At 34.0% G+C, this 6,572-nt stretch overlaps 2 non-coding genes across 2 annotated transcripts; both read right to left on the bottom strand.

Moving 5' to 3' along the window:
• Positions 1 to 1,156: 1,156 nt before the first annotated feature.
• LOC120322298 lies at positions 1,157 to 1,335 on the bottom strand. Its single transcript, XR_005562072.1, has one exon. It is a non-coding gene; the product is annotated as a 5.8S ribosomal RNA (ribosomal RNA).
• An 819-nt stretch (positions 1,336 to 2,154) lies between these two features.
• On the bottom strand, positions 2,155 to 4,137 carry LOC120322301. Its single transcript, XR_005562076.2, has one exon. It is a non-coding gene; the product is annotated as a small subunit ribosomal RNA (ribosomal RNA).
• Between the last annotated feature and the right edge of the window lie 2,435 nt (positions 4,138 to 6,572).

Raw genomic sequence — 6,572 nt, 5'->3', positions numbered from 1 at the left:
TATCCTGAATCTTTCGCATTGTTAATCATACAAGTGCATATAATAAACATAAAAATCAATGATAATTATGCCATTATATAATTCCGAAAAATTAACGCACTGTAATCATATAAATCTATCAGCACTTTATCAAATTAATAACATTTATTCTGTTTTAAAATGCAAGCACTTTAATTTGAATAAACTATAAGTTATATTTTATGATAAATTTGGGATATGCTAATAGATTACAATGTCCTTATATGGAAAAAATGCACACTATCCTTATAATATTATTTAAATATTACAATTTTAATGATGAATTTTCCATAACGGATATTCAGGTTCATCGGGCTTAACCTCTAAGCAGTTTCACGTACTGTTTAACTCTCTATTCAGAGTTCTTTTCAACTTTCCCTCACGGTACTTGTTTACTATCGGTCTCATGGTTATATTTAGTTTTAGATGGAGTTTACCACCCACTTAGTGCTGCACTATCAAGCAACACGACTCTTTGGAAACATCATCTAGTAATCATTAACGTTATACGGGCCTGGCACCCTCTGTGGGTAAATGGCCTCATTTAAGAAGGACTTAAATCGTTAATTTCTCATACTAGAATATTGACGCTCCATACACTGCATCTCACATTTGCCATATAGACAAAGTGACTTAGTGCTGAACTGTTTTCTTTTCGCTCGCCGCTACTAAGAAAATCCTTGTTAGTTTCTTTTCCTCCCCTAATTAATATGCTTAAATTCAGGGGGTAGTCCCATATGAGTTGAGGTTGTATATAACTTTTTATTGCCATTAATTCTTAATATATAATGATAAAACATTTTAATAAATTCGTTGTAATATATCCATTATTTCTTGTAGCATAGTATTATCCATTAACGAACCAACGAAGAATAATAATATAACCAAGTTTTTTTCTATTTTCGAATCATTAATAAGAGACAATCCTAGATGAAAAATAATTCAATTTTTTATGCTAGACATTTCTCAGTATTATTTGATTGAAAAAGAAAATATTTCTCTTCGTTTTTCACATCCAAATGTGAGGATAATGTTTTTCATATATAGTTTTTAATATTATGAATAAAATTATTATTTTATCCAATAATATACCATATGCTTATAAAAATTTATAAACAACTTAATTAGCATAGTCTTACAACCCTCAACCATATGTAGTCCAAGCAGCACTATAAAATTAATTAAAGTACATAACAGCATGGACTGCGATATGCGTTCAAAATGTCGATGTTCATGTGTCCTGCAGTTCACACGATGACGCACAGTTTGCTGCGTTCTTCATCGACCCATGAGCCGAGTGATCCACCGCTTAGAGTTTTATAATTTATTTCTATATATTGTCAATAATTTTTTTATTGAAAGAAATTAAAAATACACCATTTTACTGGCATATATCAATTCCTTCAATAAATGTATTTTTATACCTAAAATAAATGCTGCGAAATGTCTTAGTTTCATATAAGCATTATGTATCATGTAATTATATTTTATTTGTAATTAACCAATATGGGCGATACATACTGCAATTTATATAAAACATTAACCTGATGGATGCCAGGTACAACATTGTATATTTTAGGTTGTTGCATTAGCCAATGTATGCTCATAACTTAGATGAACAATACATATTCGCAACGCGTGTATATTATGGTCCATATACACACAATTTTTTTGTTACCATTTTTATTTGATTTCGAATGTTCGAATTATTAGGAAATGCATTGTTTATTTTTATTTGAATGCCGTTTATTTAATTTAATGTTTTGAGCCAACACTACCCACAACATCAAATTTTAATAGAAATGTTAAAATGTGGTCACCAGTCACTTTTAACATACATATGTGGTAAATGTGGTCCCCAATCACATTACCTTTGTGGTTGCCAGCCACATTTATTTATTATATAAATATATCAGAATTTTGTTTGATTCCATTGAGAAATCTATCAATTGAATATTATTGTGTTAGATAATATTCATATATAAACGCATTTGCAAATAATCATAATAAATCATGTGCATTTCTAAAGTAAATCTCATCATTCATATATCATATGCTTTTGTAATTTGGTATTTTGGTAAATTCAATTTATTTGTATTATAACAAATGTTTATTAACGGTAAGGATATTATACAATAATGATCCTTCCGCAGGTTCACCTACGGAAACCTTGTTACGACTTTTACTTCCTCTAAATAATCAAGTTCGGTCAACTTTTGCGAAACAACCGTAACACGCAAGGCGTCACAGTGATCACGTCCGGAGACCTCACTAAATAATTCAATCGGTAGTAGCGACGGGCGGTGTGTACAAAGGGCAGGGACGTAATCAATGCGAGTTAATGACTCACACTTACTGGGAATTCCAAGTTCATGTGAACAGTTTCAGTTCACAATCCCAAGCATGAAAGTGGTTCAGCGGTTTACCCGGACCTCTCGGTCTAGGAAATACACGTTGATACTTTCATTGTAGCGCGCGTGCAGCCCAGGACATCTAAGGGCATCACAGACCTGTTATTGCTCAATCTCATTATTGCTAGACGCAATTTGTCCATTTAAGAAGCTAGTGTCCTTATAATGGGACAAACCAACAGGTACGGCTCCACTTACATAAACACATTCAAACACAATAAACATTTTACTGCCACCATGAATGAAGGCTATATAAGCTTCAGCACCATAATCCTGAAGATATCTATTTAATATATTTGAGTCTCGTTCGTTATCGGAATTAACCAGACAAATCACTCCACGAACTAAGAACGGCCATGCACCACCACCCATAGATTCGAGAAAGAGCTATCAATCTGTCTTACACACTTATGTTCGGACCTGGTAAGTTTTCCCGTGTTGAGTCAAATTAAGCCGCAGGCTCCACTCCTGGTGGTGCCTTCCGTCAATTCCTTTAAGTTTCAGCTTTGCAACCATACTTCCCCCGGAGCCCAAAAGCTTTGGTTTCCCGGGAAGCGACTGAGAGAGCCATAAAGTAGCTACACCCAATTGCTAGCTGGCATCGTTTATGGTTAGAACTAGGGCGGTATCTGATCGCCTTCGAACCTCTAACTTTCGTTCTTGATTAATGAAAACATCTTTGGCAAATGCTTTCGCTTAAGTTAGTCTTACGACGGTCCAAGAATTTCACCTCTCGCGTCGTAATACTAATGCCCCCAAACTGCTTCTATTAATCATTACCTCTTGATCTGAAACCAATGAAAGCAGAACAGAGGTCTTATTTCATTATCCCATGCACAGAATATTCAGGCATTTGAAGCCTGCTTTAAGCACTCTAATTTGTTCAAAGTAATAGTACCGGCCCACAATAACACTCGTTTAAGAGCACTAATGCAGGTTTTTAAATAGGAGGAACATATGAAAAATACAAGTATTTAATCACATGTAAGAACTCCACCGGTAATACGCTTACATACATAAAGGTATAGTACTAACCACAATTGTAAGTTGTACTACCCGTATGAAGCACAAGTTCAACTACGAACGTTTTAACCGCAACAACTTTAATATACGCTATTGGAGCTGGAATTACCGCGGCTGCTGGCACCAGACTTGCCCTCCAATTGGTCCTTGTTAAAGGATTTAAAGTGTACTCATTCCAATTACAGGGCCTCGGATATGAGTCCTGTATTGTTATTTTCGTCCCTACCTCCCCGAGCTGGAGTGGGTAATTTACGCGCCTGCTGCCTTCCTTAGATGTGGTAGCCGTTCTCAGGCTCCCTCTCCGGATCGAACCCTGATTCCCCGTTACCCGTTGCAACCATGGTAGTCCTAGATACTACCATCAAAAGTTGATAGGGCAGACATTTGAAAGATCTGTCGTCGGTACAAGACCATACGATCTGCATGTTATCTAGAGTTCAACCAATAAACGATCTTGCGATCGCTTGGTTTTAGCCTAATAAAAGCACATGTCCCATAAGGTTCATGTTTAATTGCATGTATTAGCTCTAGAATTACCACAGTTATCCAAGTAACTGTTAACGATCTAAGGAACCATAACTGATATAATGAGCCTTTTGCGGTTTCACTTTTAATTCGTGTGTACTTAGACATGCATGGCTTAATCTTGAGACAAGCATATAACTACTGCAGGATCAACCAGAATAATGTTTCTTTCTTCATATTTCATTCATATTTTTGAATTGAAATAAGTAATATAAATATTATAGATTTCCATTTTATATAAATTTCCGTTTTTTATTAATCTATTTTAAATCGATTACGGCCATTTTATATAGCATTCGTATTCGTAAATTCCATTAATGTTTTATACCATTATATATATATATTTCCATAATATTGTATTTATATTATACATATTTCATTCTAAAATTATTTTGTTTCCAACATACATAAGTATTGTATCCACACATGTACAATTTTTGTTTAACCAATATAAATATTGAGTTAAATCATTTGCATTTTGATGATAAATTTAAAATTTATCTTTTTCCATATACTCTCTGGTAATATATAACATAAAACCGAGCGCATATGATATTCATATATAAAATTTGGTAATTTTCAAATGAATATCAATATATTATTATACCGGGTAACGAACGAGAGGTGGGCAACCACTGCCTACCTATAGTAGTTTTTGAACCCTCTGTCGGTACCAGCCTTGTTTACACTACTATAACCTTTCACGTATATGGGCTATTCCTATAATTCTAAGAGAATATAGGAATATTTTATCATTTTTTCATTTATACATACGATAAATATTCATTTCCATATGATTAATATTTAATTTCCATATAATATTGTCGAAATCATATAAATATATAAGTTTCGAACAATACGAGAGGTCGGCAACCACTGCCTACCTATAGTAGTTTTTGAACCCTCTGTCGGTACCAGCCTTGTTTACACTACTATAACCTTTCACGTATATGGGCTATTCCTATATTCTCTTAGAATTATTTCTCTTAGAATTATAGGAATTTTGATCATTTTCATTTATACATACGATAAATATTCATTTCCATATGATTAATATTTAATTTTCATATAATATTGTCGAAATCATATAAATATAAGTGTCGAACAATACGAGAGGTCGGCAAGCACTGCCTACCTATAGTAGTTTTTGAACCCTCTGTCGGTACCAGCCTTGCTTATACTACTATAACCTTTCACGTATATGGGCTATTCCTATAATTCTAAGAGAATATAGGAATATTTGATCATTTTTTCATTTATACATACGATAAATATTCATTTCCATATGATTAATATTTAATTTGGCAACCTGATAGAATTTTGTAGTCTTTATTTCTATCATTAGTAGATGGGGACAATTTCATTAGCGTCACTAAATCGATGACAAGCTATTTGGCAACCTGATAGAATTTTGTAGTCTTATTTCTATCATTAGTAGATAGTAGATAGATGGGGACAATTTCATATGCGTCACTAAATCGATGACGAGCCATTTGACAACCTGATAGAATTTTGTAGTCTTATTTCTATCATTTGTAGATGGGGGGGACAATATCATATGCGTCACTAAATTGATGACGAGGTGTTTGGCAACTTGACACAATTCTGTAGTCTTTATTTCTATCATTAGTAGATAGTAGATAGATGGGGACAATTTCATATGCGTCACTAAATCGATGACGAGCCATTTGGCAACCTGATAGAATTTTGTAGTCTTGATTTCTATCATTTGTAGATGGGGAGGACAATTTCATATGCGTCACTAAATTGATGACAAGCTATTTGGCAACCAGATAGAATTTTGTAGTCTTTATTTCTATCATTTGTAGATGGGGAGGACAATTTCATATGCGTCACTAAATTGATGACAAGCTATTTGGCAACCTGATAGAATTTTGTAGTCTTTATTTCTATCATTAGTAGATAGTAGATAGATGGGGACAATTTCATATGCGTCACTAAATCGATGACGAGCCATTTGACAACCTGATAGAATTTTGTAGTCTTTATTTCTATCATTTGTAGATGGGGAGGACAATTTCATATGCGTCACTAAATTGATGACAAGCTATTTGGCAACCTGATAGAATTTTGTAAAGTCTTTATTTCTATCATTAGTAGATAGTAGATAGATGGGGACAATTTCATTAGCGTCACTAAATTGATGACAAGCTATTTGGCAACCTGATAGAATTTTGTAGTCTTTATTTCTATCATTAGTAGATAGTAGATAGATGGGGACAATTTCATTAGCGTCACTAAATCGATGACGAGCCATTTGGCAACCTGATAGAATTTTGTAAAGTCTTTATTTCTATCATTAGTAGATAGTAGATAGATGGGGACAATTTCGTTAGCGTCACTAAATCGATGACAAGCTATTTGGCAAACGATAGAATTTTTTTTAGTCTTTATTTCTATCATATGATGATATACATAATATATATATCGCGCGTCCAGTCGGTCGGTCAGTCAGTCGCGTCCAGTCGGGGTGGTCGGCTCTCGAGGCACTGCGCTTGCGCGCTAACCCTCAAAAACCCACAACAAGTACACACGAGTACTCAATGGTCTTATTTATTTCGAATCATCAAGCAA

Source organism: Drosophila yakuba, unplaced genomic scaffold (assembly GCF_016746365.2).
Source record: "Drosophila yakuba strain Tai18E2 unplaced genomic scaffold, Prin_Dyak_Tai18E2_2.1 Segkk51_quiver_pilon_scaf, whole genome shotgun sequence".
Taxonomy (NCBI): Eukaryota; Metazoa; Arthropoda; class Insecta; order Diptera; family Drosophilidae; genus Drosophila; species Drosophila yakuba.
Note: the sequence above shows the minus strand (reverse complement) of the source record. Positions and strands in the feature narration are given on the sequence as shown.